Source organism: Chelonia mydas, chromosome 1 (assembly GCF_015237465.2).
Source record: "Chelonia mydas isolate rCheMyd1 chromosome 1, rCheMyd1.pri.v2, whole genome shotgun sequence".
Taxonomy (NCBI): Eukaryota; Metazoa; Chordata; order Testudines; family Cheloniidae; genus Chelonia; species Chelonia mydas.
Window position 1 is genome coordinate 240,117,639 of NC_057849.1, and position 17,066 is coordinate 240,134,704.

At 43.2% G+C, this 17,066-nt stretch overlaps 1 protein-coding gene across 2 annotated transcripts in view; it reads left to right on the forward strand.

Moving 5' to 3' along the window:
* NINJ2 (ninjurin 2) overlaps window positions 1-17,066 on the forward strand; it is a 69,788-nt gene that overhangs the window by 19,634 nt on the left and 33,088 nt on the right. Inside the window, exon 2 of one of the 2 annotated variants that reach the window (XM_043540435.1) lies at window positions 3,257-3,317. The exons of the other annotated variant lie outside the window; for it this stretch is intronic. The gene's annotated coding sequence lies outside the window, so the exon portion shown is untranslated. The remainder of the gene's footprint in view (window positions 1-3,256; window positions 3,318-17,066) is intronic. 2 annotated transcript variants of the gene reach the window in all.

Here is a 17,066-nt window from a genome sequence, read left to right on the forward strand (position 1 = left end):
GAGAAGTTGTTTGGATCCAAAGTTTTGTTCAACCCATTCTAATAACTAGCTTTTGCTGCAAAATTTGAGTTCCGATTCTGAAATTCATCAGAGATCAGAGGCATTTGTTTTGCATCAGCATTGGCACGCTCCCCTCCAACTGTTCCCCCTGTACAGACTCAATAGAGGATGGATATCAGATATATTAACAAATGCATACCAGTTTCTGGGTGTTCCCGTTTGCTTCCTTGTCTTGTCGTGGTGACTGAAATTTAAGTGCTTTCTAGACTTCCAGGAATTGCATATTACGTAATGATAATGTTCTAGGTGATAGGCATTCCCTTTGACATCTCAGCTCAGAGGCACTTGCTCCCTTAACTCAGACTTTCCCCCACCTTGCACTAAGTTTTCATTGGCTATACTCGCTCAGGCAGCATGGCCCAAAAGATCCCTGAAAGGGATATCCACAAAAGTGACCTCTGCAAAACAAAGTCCTCACTGAGACGACACAGGGATCTCACTGGTATCCGGGTGTATTGTGCCACAGCTTCCATCGCACACCTATCAGTCTCCCCAGGTCAGTTCGTTAGTGATCAACCTCTTCACAGCATTTAGAGTGCACTGTAAAATCATAGGCCTGTTTCTCTACCAGTTTGCCCTTATACACTTGTGCAAAATTGGATGTAAAATGCTACCAAATTAGAATTTTCCACTCACTTACATCAGTGTTAGCATTTTAAGTCCACTTGGCACAAGTATTTATTTTTTAAAAAACCCTAGAAGCAAGATAGTGGAAAAAAACAGGCTAAACTCTAAATGTGACACCTGAACTACAAAAGGAAGGGGGCTGACATTGATCTAATTTGAGAGCTCAATCGGAGGACACATGAGAAAACAGTAAATTTATAGAGGATACCCAGGAATAGTTGTTGAAAGATTCAGAGGGTGTTCCTTTTGGCAGGACATCAGGTTCAAACAACAAGCACTGAACTAACAATAACAATAATACTTTCTGCACATAGGTAGTGCCTTTCATTTAAGGACCAAAAGGGCTTTTACAAACAATAATTAATGACAAGCTCTGAAAGAAAGGGGAATAGAGGCTGTTGATAATTTGGTAGATGCCACAGATTCACTGATGTTGAAAGGCAGAGTAGAGTCGAGTAGGCTTTTATGTACACCTGATGTCAGAGGAGATAGGGTCCCCATGTTAGTATTTGTGTGGAGGCCTTGTAAGCATTCTTTGCAGCGGACTTGGGTAAACTTAATAGGCCAGTATTTTATTTTTTTAATAACCCAGATGCCTAAGTGGTTACATGCAAAAATGTGTGTGCGTGTGTGTAATCAGGTAACACGCAAGCAAAAGATTAAATTGCATGTACTAGAGAGGCATTCGGTGCTTGCATGTACAACTACCTAGTTTTGAATGTGCATTTTTGTATACTGCGCTTGCAGTTGCCTGCATGCACTGATTTACATATGTTTTCTGGGATGAATTCAGTGACCTGTTTTTGAAAGATATCCATATGAAAGGAGAGAGAGAGGCCCAAACTGAAACCCTATCTCTAAGTACTCCCAGACTTTGAATCCAGACCCAAACTTTTCAGTTTAGAACTATATCTACTAGAAAGCAGCTCTAGCCTATGCTACTTGCCTTTTCACAAGAACAAAGAAACAGGGCCATCTTTCACACACCTCCACTGGCTTCTTGTCCCTTTCAAGATACAATTCAAAATGTCCCTCTGTTTTTAAAAACCTTCCAAGGACTTGCTCCATCCTACCTTAGTCACCTTGGGCCAAATACACATGGGAGTCTAAGGCAGTCTAAGATAGTGTACAGTTACACCTTCTTTCAGGCCACTGGGCACAAATTACACCACACGGCTTGTCTACATAGCACTTTACTACAAGCCAGAATGTGAAGCTACAGTGAACCAGCTTGCCACACAGTAATGTCCCATGTGGACACTGCAATAGCACACTGAATATCCTGGAGTGTGGCTTAAGCCTTTAGACTACCCTCTGAATTTGGCGCCTTACCTCTTGCTTTCTCTACTCATTCACCACTGTCCTTATTTCTGTCTCTTAACACAGTCTCACCATATTTCACACAGCAAGAGCTGATGAGAAAGTGCCAGAGCCTTGTGACTTGTGCCCCTAAATCACTTAGCCACTTTTGAAATCCCCATCCAGAGTCTGCATAAAAGAAGTTGCACAATGTGAGATATTTCTCTGTATTGAATTATGGTAATAATGCTGAAGCCTACGGCATGGTAATCAGTCTGAGACATGAATAACAGAGAGAATGAAAATCAGAGCTGGGCAGATGTCAAACTATTCACTTTGTTTATGGTTTAATTGCTTTTATGTGGATGACTGAACTTTTTTTTCTATTGGCATTTGGAGTAACAGTCAGGGCTGTTACCAGAGGCAGGGCGAGTGGGGCAGCTGCCCAAGGCGCAAATATGTTTCCTCTCCCCCCCAGATTTCTGCCTTTCTTGTAGCACAGGCCTCACAGTTTGAAAACCATCACCTCCTGCCAGGAGCTGGTGGACTGGAAGCTGCCCGGCCCACTCGGGCTCCTGGCTCTACATGCTGTGGGAGCTGGGGTGCTGGCTGGCTGCCCAGCAGTCCTCCCTGCCCTGCTTCCCGAGCCTGGCTGCCTCTGCACGGCCAGGCACGCCCCAGGCAGGGTGGATGGCACAGCTCCAAGCTGCACTCCAATGTGCTCTTGCCTCTCCCACAAAGGAGCCCAGCGCTGGTCAGCAATGCCCGCTGGAGTTGGCCCCTGCCTGCTGAACCCAGCTGCCATGAGATGCTCCCTGAGGTGCTCGGTCGCTGGTGCCCTGGTGCTCCTGGCTCTGCTGCTGCTCCTCAGCCCAGAGGTGACTCATGGGGCAGTCATGTGGCTTATTCACAACCCTGAGCGACATAAGTTATACCGATATACATGGTCGTGTAGACGTAGCCAGTCTGGAAGTGAATTAGCAAATAACTGCTTTAGTGAGAAGCTAAATTCAACTATTAGAGCAGGAGAAAGAACAGACCGTCACCACTGTCTGTGTCATTCGCTAGAGAAGTTTCTGCAGCTTCCTGTCTTAGAATCATAAGGAAGATTTTATGCTCAGTTATCAAGATATATTTTCTACCATACACGTGTTCATGGAATCTCATTACTCCATACATTATACCTCATGCCTCTTTATTTGGGTATAAATCCTTTTAGATCTTATCCATCTGTGTGATTCATATTCACTGGGCTTCTCTCTGTCTTCAGGCACTGTGAGCAATCACAGCTTCTACTTCAACTGGGGAGACCTCCCAAGCAAAGATTTCAGGTACAGTATGTGCCCAAAGGTATTAACAGCTGTGCAAGTGGCTAAGCCTGCTTATCTGCACCAAATGGCTTTTGTCGTTTGTGATGCCACAGAAAGCACTCAGCATCTCACTTGCAGGATTGGGTCCTGATCAACAGCATATTCAGTGAATGACCCACAGCATTTCTGAGAGAGGGAACACTGTCCCATGATTATTTTCTTCATGCTGTATAAAACATCTGCCCAAATCCTTACCAGTTAGATACACACAAAATAAATTTTCCCATGGTGGTTTGCAAAAACCACTCAGCTCAGTCACATTGGTCAGCACAATATTGATGCTAACTTTATTATAATTATTTGTATTACCACAGCTCTTAGGAGCCCCAAGTCGTGAGTCAGGTCCCTGTTGGGGTAGGCGCTGAACGAACACAGAACAAAGACAGTACCTGTCCCAAACAATTTACAAATTTAAGAGGGTGAATTCCTTCAGCATCAATTGTGTCCTAAATTATAGTGTCTCAAAAAAGGAACAACTTGTTCCCTTTACTCTGAACCTGTAAACTTGTAGTCCACTTAATACCACTTCCAAGTGACACAAGTGCAGGTCTTTATTTCTTCCATAATTAGTTATTTAGATAAAAGATGGGCCTGTACCAAGCCTAGTTCCTCAGACTTTCTGCTTGTACCAACGGATAACCTGTTACACGGGCATATTCTTTTTAATACCTTTGTGACAAGGGACTGAGAACTTTACTAGCCAGCTCCATCTGATGGTAACCTCTGGCAAATCTAATTTAGTGAACGCCTATCCCCTACTAACAAAGAGAACAAACTGAGCTTGAGCAACAGGTTAGTGATCTGCATTTGAGGATTAATGATCACTTTATAATCCCAGCAAAATCATAATCCAGTCTCTCATTTAGTAATGTAGAGGCTAACTAAAAGAAAAAGGGAGATTATTCCTTCATCTTCCAGGTTCTTAAACTGAATTGCTGCTTTAAAGCTTCTCTCAGTGTAAAAGTCAGTGGTCTGAACTATTTCAGAAAATGTACCTATGTGCCTCAGTGTCTTCAGCCAAACCCATTCATGGTTTGAATATAGTACTCAGGGCCTCAACTGGACCGACTTTTTGCTTCATTCTTGAGCCTTCTCAAAACCAAGTTCTGCTCAGCAGAGCAGGCTTCATTGACACTTGATACAAACAAGACCGGATTTACCTCCTGATTCTGACACCTTTAGGGTGACCAGATGTCCCGCTTTTATAGGGACAGTCCTGATTTTTGGGTCTTTTTCTTATATAGGCTCCTATTACCCTCCACCCCCGTCCCAGTTTTTCACATTTGCTGCCTGGTCACCCTAAACACCTTGCTTTTATTGGCTCTGAGGTACATAGGCTTGGGTTCTTCAGTCCCTGTTGTGAAAGGCAGGAGAAGACTAGGCAGTAATAAACATTCCAGATGTAGGCTAGGAGGCTGACATTTGTAAACAATCCCGCTAAACTCATCTGAAATTTCATTTCCAAGGTTCAGGGAAACAGCTGACAGGGACCCTGCTTTTCAGTTCATGCAGTTTACTTCAAGGTAGGTGGGTAATCAGACTATCACCATACCTGAGTCTCTGACACTGCTTGTAATTCAGACACTTGGCTGCGTGACTGGGGCTCTCTCAGTTCAGGCTTCTCCAGACAGACACTCAGTTCAGCATGAGCTGAGACAGGAGTGAAAATAAAGTGTTATATCCATGAGACTTTAGAAGTAGAAGGTTTTGTACTCCATAACTGGATTAGTGTCTGTCCAACTTATTTGTGAGTCCTAGGGCAGGGTTAAATTGGACATATTAGGAGTATACAGGCCACCTTGCTGAACCCTGGAGTGATCCTGAACTGCTGGTTTTTTCCTGATCCCTTAGTGGTGGAGTTTGCCAATTCCTACTCCCATGGGATAGGTAGGGGATTTGCCTCAGGTAAACAGTTGTTTGATGACCAGCTCAACAGCCCATCTCCTGATGTGGGAAGAGTTGGCAAACATTGTTCTGACTTCCCTTTTTTGGGGAAGGCTATCAAGAAAGTTGTGATGAAACAACTTCAGTATCATTTGGAGTCCTCTGATTTTCTTGGCCCCTTTCAGTCTGAGATAGGATTGATAGCTGCCCAGCATCTCTGAGCGATCAACAAGGTCAGGTGTTGATATCAGTCCTTTTGGCTGCATGAGCAGGCTTGGATACTATTTACATTGACGTTTTGTTGACTCCCTTGTAGCTCACAGTAGCAGACAGTAATACTCTTTAATAATGGTTCTGGTCTTTCCTCCTACACAGAGCACCCAGAAGGTAGTTATTAATTATACTGATGTGTTATTTACTACAGCACCACAGCTGTATTTATCTCCAAAGCACCCTATGTGAAAGAAGACAAGTCTCCTGCCCCCAAGAGTTTACGAATTCAGGGCACAGTCATGCAAGGTGATGAACACCCTGCATTCTTAATAGCTTCAATGGGAATGAAGGATGCTCATTGATCCCTAAATTAGACAAAGGGAATTGATGTAACAGGCTATTTTAATATGCATTTTTGAAGTTTGGCAGTTATCGTGTAGCTCCACAATTTTCTTTCTGAAAATACTGGGTGTTACAAAAATGTGAGCTTTTAGGAGGGATTTGAAGGAGGCACGCAAGGTGGCTTGTTGTGAAACTGGGAGGCGATTCCTCGGCAGCAGGAAACAATTGTGGAGATGGTTGCATTTGCAAAGAGTGAAGCTGCATGGAGGTTAATTTGAACAAATGGAACTTTATTAAGCTCGTAGACTGCTCTGTCCACATGGCTGAGTTGTTTCCAATCTAACTCCCCACATTCCTTGTTTCCTGGGTGTCTCCTCAATCACATTCCATGGGCTGTCTGACTTCAGTTCTACTGAACATGACACAGACATGTGAGTAAAAGGAAAGGAATGGCTTGGTGTGGCCAAAGGCATTGGCAGAATGTAGTGCATGAGCAGGGGTGTAGTATGAGTGAGGGCAGGTGTGTAAGTGGAAATTAGACAAATTAAACAGCTGCCTGAAAGGCCCCACCTATCACCTCTCCTCTTGAACTTCCATGTCAGGACACTGGAGGTAAGATGGTTTGGGCTGAAATGCCTTCAGCATGTGGTGGATACACAGACTGACAGCCCCCTTATTTTTGAAATCAGAGCTGGATGGTGCAGTCTCTTTGTTAGCTTTCTCTTATCGAAGCTCCTATTGCCACTCGGTGCTGAAGAAGCAAAACTTTTTGTCAAGGAAAAAAGAAACCTGCTGCTGGTAGGCAGGGAGAAGGATTAGGAGAGGATAGTGGGTGTGGTATCTACTCCTGTTATAAAGGGGCATGTCCATCCTTTTACAAAGAAATCTGCAAGCCAGGGGTACTGTATTACATTGTATTATGAGAATGGGAATGGTACTGAAGCCTTTTGTGTAGTGTCAGCAGTATGAAGCATGTATAATGGAGAATATGAAGTTGTTTGTGTTAGACTGTAATATTAGCTTTGTTTATGGTTTCATTCCTTTATATCCAAGTGATCCTGAATTTCCAGGCAGAATTGGTGGCCAGAAATGCCTCTTTTCCATCTGCACTGGGCGAGGTAGTGCATCCCATTTCCCTCTGATGCAGACCCTAGTTCTACAGTGCAATGATTTCTCCAACAGATTCCTGCAATATGCTCTACAAAAGGGTATGCCCTTGCAAATTTCTTAGATGCTTCAGAGAGTACAGAATGCTGGCTTACTTACCCATGTCAGCCAGAGCAAGCATACAAGGCCTGCTTTCTAATAGCTTCCCTGGTTTCCAATTCATTTCTAGATATAATTTCAAGTGGTTGACTGTGATCTTTAAAGTTCTGCATAGTTTACGTTCTGTCTGTAAGAGAGGCCACCTCTCACCCTGTGTATATAGCCACAATAATTCAGATCAGCTGGGTGATTCTGCTAACATTCCATAGGTTTGAATGTCTCGGGGATAGCAGCAGAGCTGTTTTGACAGAGAGCCCCTGGTTCTGTAATGTGCAACTAGTCCATCGGGGCCCAAATTGTTTTATCTTCACGGTGCGAGATACTAATCACTTGAGCTCTTACCTGAGTGGGAGCTGATTGCTGGGCAGTTATCAAGTTGTGTGTGTTTTTTATTTTAATAGATTGGAGTCCATTTTGTGTGATATTAACCGGTTCTGTGTATTTGCAGTTTTTTGTATATATGTCCAGGTATTGTATGAATGGACAGAGCCCTGCACAGATACAAAATTTGTATCCACATCCGATCCACAAAACTGGTCCGCAGAGCTCCACATTTGCATCCGTGGATGCAGATATCCACAGATTTGCAGGGCTCTATGGATGGGTACATGTTAACAAGTTAAGAGGCCAGAAAAAACTAAAACAATTTCCCCTAGTGTTTCACACTGCTGAACTACACGTTTTCTGTACCACAACACTGGATAGCAGCCTCAGCTTTAAGATAAGTCTGTAAAGTTACTTACAGACAACAAATAATGATCTCCCCTATCTTTTTCCATTCAGCTCTCTACATCACTAAAAGTCAGCATTATCAGATGTGGTTTTACATATTCACATTCTGTGTTCATTACATAAAGGCCAAGTTGTTTCATTAGCTGACCATGTTTTCAAAAACAAAAACAGACGTTATAGCAACATGTTTTAGGGTGGCAAAATACTCTACAAAAGATAATTGTTCACATTCTTAAATGTGTGCTGTTGTCACTACTGCCAGTTTCTGCCTCAGCAGTGACAGATGTGTATTTCTTGGGGAGGAGGATTTTTTTCCAGGAGTTTAGAGTGTTCTGAATGAGTTTTTCATGAAAAATTGAACAAGTGTTGTTACCTGTCACTTAGAGAAAAAGAACAACCGGTCAGTGTGTATTATAGATCTTCCTCTGTGCTTGATCCACAGAAGATGCAAGTCTGTTACTGCTTTTTTCAGCTTGAGAGCCTGGTTCTTAAACTCAAGCTGTAGAGACTTATGCTTTCACCTCTGGAGATACCCAGTTGAATCCCCGGAGTCGGCTCAAATGGCACCTGTCACACAATAGTATCCTATACTAGAGCTGTGCAGGAATTGGAATTTCTGTTTTGGGGAAGTTCAACGTTTGTTTTGTTCTCACTTGGAAAGAAGACAAATAATTTTGAAATTTTCCATGAAATGAAATTTCAGAAAAAGGTGGTGTGTGTCAATCAAAACATTTCATTTCAATAAAATCAAAACTTTGTTTCAGTTTCAATGCTTTAACTTTATTTTTATATTATAAGAAGAAATTTTAGAAATGAAAAGTAGTTTTGAAATGAAAAATCAAGAGGTTACATTTCAAAAGTGTCAAAATGGAAAATCTTGACCTTATTTACCATATATACTCAATCATAAGCCGGTTCGTTTATAAGCCGACCACCCCAAGATAAATAAGTACAAATGGAAAATTTTTATGACCCATTCTTAAGCCGACCCTATAATTCAGGATTTGGTAAACTTTGGCTCCTGGCCCATCAGGATAAGCAGCCGGTGGGCCGAGATGGTTTGTTTACCTCGAGTGTCCGCAGGCATGGAGGTAAACCTAAGTAAACAAAATGTCCCGGCCCACTAGTGGCTTACCCTGATGGGCTGGGACAGCAACTGGTGGGAAAAGTTGGGGGGGGGTGGAGAGAAGCTGGGGGTCAGGGAAATAATCTCTGTGACCACCCCCATATGACCCCACCCCTAACTGGGACCTCCCCACATGACCCCTGACTGTGTAACCCCTCCCCACCCCACTCCTAGCCCGGGACCCCCACACTCTCCCCATCCCATCCCTTCCCACCTTACCTGGAGCGGGCCAGGGGAAGATGTCTCTGGCCTGGCCAGAGCTGCTCCGGTAGGCCGGGCGGCGTGGCTGCAGCCTGCCAGCCCCAGAGCTGCAGCTGCTTCGGAGGCTGGGGGGGAGAGCAGTGTGGCCAGAAGAGAAGAGACTCTGGCCCCGCCTCTTCTCTTCTGGCTCTGCTGGCTGTGCTGCCCCGCTGTTGGGGTGTGGGAGCTGTGTCCCACCTCTCCCCATCTCTATACCTTTTCATAAGCCGACCCCCTTCTCTGATGCTTCCTTTTTTTACTAAAAAAATTCGGCTTATGAACGAGTATATACGGTAAATATTTGTTTTCATTTTTTTCCCCCCTGAAACAAAATTTTGTTGAGATCTACATGTACGCACAGGAAGAAGTTTTTGTCAAAACCAAAACATTTTCTTATGGAAAAATATTGTCAATTTTTTCCACCAGCTCTAATCTATCCTCATGGGATTTTCAGTTCCAGAACTATTAATCACACTGAGAACTTGTTCCACTGGGCTGGTTGTTCCTGGTAATCACAGAGCAAATTCTACTCGGTGTATCAATATGTCTTGAGCTAATATTTTGCAGTTAAAATAAAATTAAAATGTTTTGATTGATTCAATGACAACGGGAAATTTCAGGTTTTCCGAAAGGGCATTGGGTAGAAAACTGGGTGGGGAGTGAAAGGGCTTGAGGGTACCCCACAGGGAGGAATTCGCAAGTGCTCCTTCCTGGGCTCAAGCGGGTTTTTGCATTTGGGTGGTGGCAGCGTTTACCAAGCCAAGGTCAGAGAAAAGCTGTAACCTTGGGAGTGTAATACAAGCCTGGAATGGCCAGTATTAATTTTTAAAATCCTTGTGCGCCCTCACCTTTTGCATTCAAAGTGCCAGAATGGGGATTCAGCCTTGATACATGGCTTACTTCAGCTACCATTTCTATGCTGATGACTCAACTCTCTCTCCTTCCATTCAATATTTGTGCCTCAGTCCATTTCTGAAACCTCCTCTTGGATGTCTTGTCATGAGCTTAAAATTAATGTGGACAAAACTGAACTTCTACTCCACCACTATCCTCCCCACCATTCAGGTCTACAACATCAGGGCTATTTTTGACTCCCGCCACACATCCACTCAGTTTCCAAATCCTGCCACTTCTTTCTTTTCAATATTTCCAAGATTCTTCCTTTTCGTTCTTCACGGCCAAATCTCTTCTCAGGCCCTCATTTTATCCAGCCTCCACTGCTACAACATCCTCCTCTCTAACCTTCTAAACATATAATGCTACTACTAAACTCATTGCTAAGGCTACCATTTAGTCACGGGTATTTTTAGTAAAAGTCATTGACAGGTCCCGGGCAATAAACAAAAATTCACGGCCCGTGACGTGTCCATGACTTATACTATAAATTCCCCTGACTAAATCTTGAGGGGGGAGGGCCTATTGGAGGAGCACCCGGACGGGGGTGCTGCTGGGGGCAAAGGGGGGCCAGGGCCAGCAGCACCAACTGCCGACGGTCCCCAGGGGAGCGCCTGGCCCGGCCCATCCCAGGACCACTGCTCTGGCAGTGCCCGGGGGAGCAGCTGGCCCACCCCACCCCAGGGGAGCAGCCAGTGCAGCTTGCTGCAGGGCACCCCAGTGGCTGGCTGCAGAGCCACTCCAGAAGCAGCCGGTGTGGTTGTCCCTGGGGAACACCTGAGCAGCTGGCCCTGGAGCCAGCTGCTTGGGCGGTCCTGGGATCAGCCACACTGACTGCTACAGAAGTCACGGATGTTGTGGAAAGTCATGGAATCCGTGACTTCCACAACCTCCGTGATAGACATGGAGCTCTACTCGCTGCCCATTAAGTTAATCACATTGCTTCCCTCTTCAAATTCCTTTACTGGCTTTTCATCTACTATCACATCAGATGTAAGCTTCTTGTCACCACCTTCAAAGCTCTATATAACTTTGCCCCTCCCAACTTATCACAGCTTGTCAAGCTTCAGATTCCCCCACCAGTTCCCTTGTGCTCTTCCAGTACTCCCTGCCTTATCTATCTGTTTTGTCAACTTCTCACACAGTCCCTTCCATGCCTTTTTCCATGTGGTCCCTATGCATGATACAACCTACCTGAGCTCATCTGAAAAACCTCTGTCCTATCCACAGTTAAGTACCTCGTAATGATCCACTATATCGTGCTCCCTATAGGGAATATAGCAGACTTTAAAAAAAAACAAAAAACACCCACACTCTTTTTGTTGTTCTCCTCCCCTTAACTTCTCTCTGCCTACCTGTCTGTCCTCTGACTCTGAGTTCCTTGGGGCAGAGACTGTGTTTTCCTGAATATCTAGAAATCACATTATGGATGCGATCATAAACACACTTAACTAGAGCACTTCTTGATAATTGCAAAATGACTGTGTCCATAGTGGCCTCATGTTGAACAAGGATGAATATCAAGAAAAGTACATGCCAGAGTTCAGCCCTTCCCAAGCCTTTCAGTGTGAGAAACCCGTAATACAGCCTGAGCAGAAGGAGTAGGTCACCACATCCTGAATGTGGATGAAGCTTAAACACACAGAGAAGTGACGTGTAGGTCAGCTCATTAATTTACGCAACGGGCTGTGAATCTGGAAATAATTTTAAGTCATTTGCCTTCTGTGATGGGGTGTTTGCCTCACACCTGCCCTGAAAGGGTTAAGGAAGCTGAAAAAAGGCCACTTAGTGAGATAGACCACACAAGGGGCTTAGGCTGGACAACAAACCCCTAACTGAAAGATGAAGCTCAGTTGAGCAGATGTGGACTAGGCAAGTATGATGCCAGGAAGCTGGAAACAGAAGTGGCTGTAGTGAGAGAGTCTGTGCATTGGAGGGGGAAGGAGGGAACCCAGGGAAAGAACAGGACCCTGGCCCTAAGGGACGGGCATACGCAGAGAGAGAAGGGTGAGAAAAAAGCCTGTGGGAGGTGGGTAGGAGACAGCCCAGGGAACGAGCAGCAAGGTTGGAGACTGAGCAGACCCGTGGCTGTGTGTTGTATGGTCCCTGGCTGGAATCCCTAATAATGGGTGGGCCCAGGTTCCCCGGCTAGCCACTGATGTAGTAACATAGCCTGGACAGCTGATCCACTAAGACGCTATACCCTGGAAGGGGATGCCACTTAGTGACCTGGCTGGAAGACCAAGTCATGAAGAGGGAGGGGCCGCAGAGAGAGAGATCGCAAGGAGAGGCGCTGGACCTGGAAGAGAGATAATCCCCAGAACAGCCAGGTGGAGGTACCACCTGCGGTGAGTATCCTGTGACATCCCGACTAAGGGACCAGATAAGAATAGCTAAGACAATGTTCTTAAGAAGGTTGAGGAACATTTCATTCCACAAAGGAACATAATACACGAATTGGCATGCTTTTACCATTGCATGCAGAGGCCCAGAGAAAGCGTGGGACCTTTCTGAGGGTCCTATATCTGCAAGTAGTGCATTGTAACTTTGACGTCAGTGGGAAAGAACATGTGAGCGGTTGTCCAATAGTAGAAGTTTTAAACCAGGAACTTTAAGGGAAATTATAGTTAATGTTGGCGTGCCCACTGGAACAGGTGGTGTCAGTGGCATGGACATCTGAGCTAGTGAAAATGCAAGTCACCCAGTGAGAGAGAGTAGTGGGTGGCACTATGGTCCAAGAAGTAACAAAGAAATAATTTCCTCAGGGAAAAGAGAAGTACCATTAAAAAAACCTATGGCTCTTAAAAGGACTAAATTCCATGGGCAAAAATGCAGCAATTGTGGCAGGGAAGCATACAGAGAAGATACACATGATAAACGTTAGTCACATTGTTCAGTGCCCTACTAGAAGGTGCTCAGATACTATAGGGATAGGCATGGTATAAGAACTTACATAATGTTAGAATAGATAGGACAGATGCAGTCTGCCCAGCCAGGTGGACTCACATGAAGGACATGTAAGAGAAATAACCAGGAAGGGCATGTCTCTTACACAAAGGAACAGGCAACATGGAACCTTGCTCTGATCTATTTCCTGCAACCGGTGTCCAAAAGTGGCATTCATGACATAGGCTTGGACTCTTCATCTCAAGGTTTGCAATACTATCATATTTAAAATTGATCCAGGGGCAAAGTAACTGATTTATAGAGAGACAAGCCCAACCCCTAACTTGTAGTGCTCAATAGCCCAGTGGAACAGATAAGTTGCCTGGGACAGTTCATAAAGTGAAAAGACAAGGAGTGTGTATTTGACACCTTTGTCATTGCATCACAAGTAACAGGCAAGACTGAACCTCAGCCACTGAGATAGGCCTCTCAAAATGCACAGAAGAAGTTGGGACAGTATTTAGTAAAAATAGTCTTCTTAAAGAAAAACTAGTACAGGTTCAACTGAGAGTGGGGTCTGTGTCCTATGTGCTCAGCTCATCCCAGAAGATGCTAACTCTGCAGCTTCCAAAGAATAGAGATCATCACTGGGCTGACAGCATTCTGTCCCTCTACAATGACTGTTATGAAAGAAAACAGACATATCCATATCTGCCTAGAACTAAAGAGGTTCAGCGAAGCAGGAAGGAGGGAAAGGTATGTTCTTCCTGCCATGGAAAATAAACTCCTACATAATGGGTACAACAGTAATTCTTATCACTAGATGCAGCTAGTGGATTCTGGCAAATTCTGGTCCCCCTTGACAGTGCCAAGCTGACAACTTTTCTAATGCTATTTTGAAGGTACAGCTTTTGACACCTCTCACTGAGCATCAAACACACCAGAACTCTTCCAAAGTAACATGACTGAAACTTTGCATGGGGAGTTTACATGCATGACACTTTAAACATATGGCAAGTCGGAGGAAGAGCGTAACATAAGGCTACAACAAGGTCTGAAGGTAACTGAAGTTGCTGGACTGAAATTAAAGAAAAGTTTACACTACAGAAATCAAATATTATGGTTGGAGGATGTGATTGATAAAAAGTGGGTACAAACAGATCCATGATAACAGTCGAAGTGATAACTGGAAATCCACCTAAAAAAATGTTTGGAACTGATGCATATTTATTTGGTACGACACAAACCAAATCAATTCTTAACCTGTCTTCAAAAGGCCAAGCTCTTTATGAATTGCTTAGAACAGACTCTCTGTGGACCTGGCATAAAAGCCCAGGAGTGTACTGCTAAGTATTTAACCAATCTGTTGACCATAACCCCAGTGCTGGCATGTTGTGGTGTTTCCAAGTCTACAAATGTCTCGGCAGTAGTTGGACTGATCAAGGTAATCAGTACAGAAAAAAAGGGAAGTTTTCTGCTGTTTCCAAACCCAGCTGGACTGCTGTGTGATGCTAGTGGCAATGGTACTGCACAACCCAGCTGTTGTGAAGAGATGAAAAATCAATCTGAGAAGAGTTTTGCTAAATCCTATTGAACAGGAGTTTCCATCTTTTGGAATTTGATAATCTAGGTGAATCAATAAAGCAATCCTCAGTGCCAGAAGATAAACAGATCTGGATGAGTGGTCAAGACAGTGACTTATCTAGATTTATGTTATGGAATATTAAGTCTTGTTAGATTGCTTACACAGGAAAAATAAAAGGGGTATGCATGCGAGGGAGGGTGTGGCAGAGATCTGAGGATATACGTGCTGTTTCTTTAACTCAATTGCAGGAGTGGGGATGGGGGAAAGTTTGTGGCAGAAGCTCTATCACCACAAAGCAGAGAGAGAGAGAAGCTTTAGGAAGAATACTATTTCCCTTATACTAATAAAACTCCTTGTTCAGCATAGGAAGAAAAGTGACTTTGTTTCTTCAACCTTGTCACAGGATAGTCCCACCTATGAAGACACTTGATGCTGGAATCTCTTACTCCTACATCTCGGCCATTAATGTCCAGCCCCCAGATAATTAAAAACAAAACCTGATATACCTACTGGTTTAGTTGGTAAAATGAAAAAAACTAACTAATTAAGTCTACACCACACCTCTAATATTAGATGGATGGCTTCATCCGCCACTGAAATGTGGCATCTTTAGGGTGGAAGGCAACACTGTTTTAACAGTGCCCACCAACACCTTTCAAGGGTTTAGAAGAGAAAGTGAAGATTCACAGATTTTTTTTATTAAAAGGCCAGAAGGGATCATTATATCCTCTAGTCTGACAATATCTAGTGGGCAATAGAATTTCATACAGTTACTCCTATATTGAGCCCAATAACTTGGGTTTGGCTAAAGCATATCTTCCAGAAAAGCATCCAGTCTTGATATGAAGATATCAAGAGATAGAGAATCCACCACTTCCCTTGGTAGCTTGTTCCAGTGGTTAATCATCCTTATTGTTAACATTTCTTAGTACTAATCTGAATTTGTCTGGTTTTAAGTTCTAGTCCTTGGGTCCCGTTAGGACTTTCTCCACTAGATTAAAGAGCCCTTTAGTACCTGATGTTTTCTTCTTATGATGGTACTTCTACACCATAACAAAATCAGCTCTTGATTATCTTTTTTATAAGCTAAAGAGATTAATCTCCTTAAGTCTCTCAATGCGAGGGTCAATTTTTTCCAGTTCTTGAATAATTCTGAAGCTCTTCTTGGAATTCTCTCCAGTTGTTCAACATCCTTCTTAAAATGCTGACGCTAGAATTATATCCAGTATCCATCTCACCAATGCCGCATAGAGGTAAAAATCACCTCCATACTCCTATGCACCACTTCCCTGTTTATACATCTAAGGATCGTATTAGCTCTTTATGCTATAGCAGTGGTTCTCAACCAGAGATACAAGTACCCCTCGAGGTACACAGAGGTCTTCCAGGGCGTACATCAACTCACTTAGATATTTGCCTAGTTTTACCACAGACTACATAAAAATCACTACAAAGTCAGTACAAACCAAAATTTCATATGATGACTTGTTTATACTGCTCTATATATTATACACCAAAATGTAAGTACAATATTTATGGCCCAATTGATTTATTTTATAATTATATGGTAAAAATGAGAAAGTAAGCCATTTTTCAGTAATAGTAATCTGTGACACCTTTGTATTTTTATGTCTGATTTTGTAAGCAAGTAGTTTTTAAGTGAGGTGAAACTTGGGGGTAGGCAAGACCAGTCAGACTCCTGAAAGGGGTACAGTAGTCGGGAATGGGTGAGAGCCACTGTGCTATAGCACTGCACTGGGAGCTCATGTTGAGCTATTATCCATTTTGACCCCTAAATTCTTTTCAGATAGTCACTATTTTCCTGGATACAGTCCCTTATTTTATAGCTCTGGCCTACATTCTTTGTTCCTAGGTATATGACCTCGCATTTTATTTCAATGAGCCCAGCTTACGAAGTGATCCAGATTGCACTGTCTGATTGCCAATCTTTGTGCTACCCACAAATTTTATGAGCAGTGATTTTATATCTATTTCCTGCTCATTGATGAAAATATTGCATAGCATTGGGCCTAGAACTGATCCCTGTAGCATCCTACTAAAAACACTCCTATTTGATGACTATCCCCTTTGATGGTTACTATCTGAGATCTGTCAGTTAAGCAGTTCTTTATTCATTTAACATACTTTATTTATATTGAATTTTTTACTTTATGTATCATGTACTAAGTCAAAAACCTTATAAAAGTCTAAGTATGTTAGGTCACTGCATAGATGTATAAACCAAATTTATTTTTTGATGAGATTATAAGATCAGGTTTGTTTGACAAGCCCTCTTTTCCATAAAACCATGTTGATTAGCATTAATTATATTCCCACCCTTTAATTCTTTATTGATTGAATCTCACAACATATTTTCCCGTATTTTGCCCAGGACTGAGGTCAGGCTAACCCTCTTATAAATGACACAGGTTACTCCACTTGCCTCCTACTCATCTAGAGTTTCCTTCATATTCAAGACTTATTAAAAATTAACATCAGAGAGCCAGCAATCTCCTAAACCAAGTCTTTTAGGACTCTTGGG